This window comes from Lupinus angustifolius, chromosome LG17 (genome assembly GCF_001865875.1).
Source record: "Lupinus angustifolius cultivar Tanjil chromosome LG17, LupAngTanjil_v1.0, whole genome shotgun sequence".
NCBI lineage: Eukaryota > Viridiplantae > Streptophyta > Magnoliopsida > Fabales > Fabaceae > Lupinus > Lupinus angustifolius.
The window spans coordinates 8988158-8988791 of record NC_032025.1 but is presented as its reverse complement, the minus strand read 5'-3'; the positions used below and the strand labels follow the sequence as shown (position 1 = coordinate 8988791).

Below are 634 nucleotides of genomic sequence, written 5' to 3'. Positions count from 1 at the left end.
TTGAAGCTGCATCAGTTGTGAATTTCTTTGTCTTTGAGGTATGAGATCAACAAGGGAGAAAGAAGATTCTGTAATGAAAGATGTTGTGCACTGCCATACCTTGTTGTCAAGTGAATTCCCTCATTATACTGATATTCTTCTACAACCAGCTTTAACAAATGGTTGAACGCCTGTTACAGAAAATGGCAACTTTAATTGAGCCTCCCAGCAGGATTAAGCCAAAGGGTAAGCATTATTACACAATATGGCAAACAATGTTGATACCAAGCATGTTCCAATCAAGCCAATCAGTCGAGGATTGTACGGTGCAGTGTGCTCTTCCATCAATAGGGAGGCTGATGAGAAAGTTGCAATTAAGAAGATTGGTAATATATTTGAGAATTGTATTGATGCATGGAGAACATTGAGGGAGCTGAAGCTGCTTAGGCATATTCAGCATGGGAACGTGATTGATCTGAAGGATGTTATGATGCCGCCTATCCAGAGAAGAAGTTTCCAGAATATCCACCTGGTCTATGAACTCACGGATGCTGATCTTCACCAGATTATCAACCCCTCGCAGTCACTTCCTGGTAATCATAGCAAATATTCTTTGTTTCAGTTATGTATTCCAGCAGACAATCATAAAGTTTAG

At 40.1% G+C, this 634-nt stretch overlaps 1 pseudogene; it reads left to right on the top strand.

Annotated features, from left to right (window-relative positions):
* LOC109330839 lies at nt 1-634 on the top strand (annotated as a pseudogene).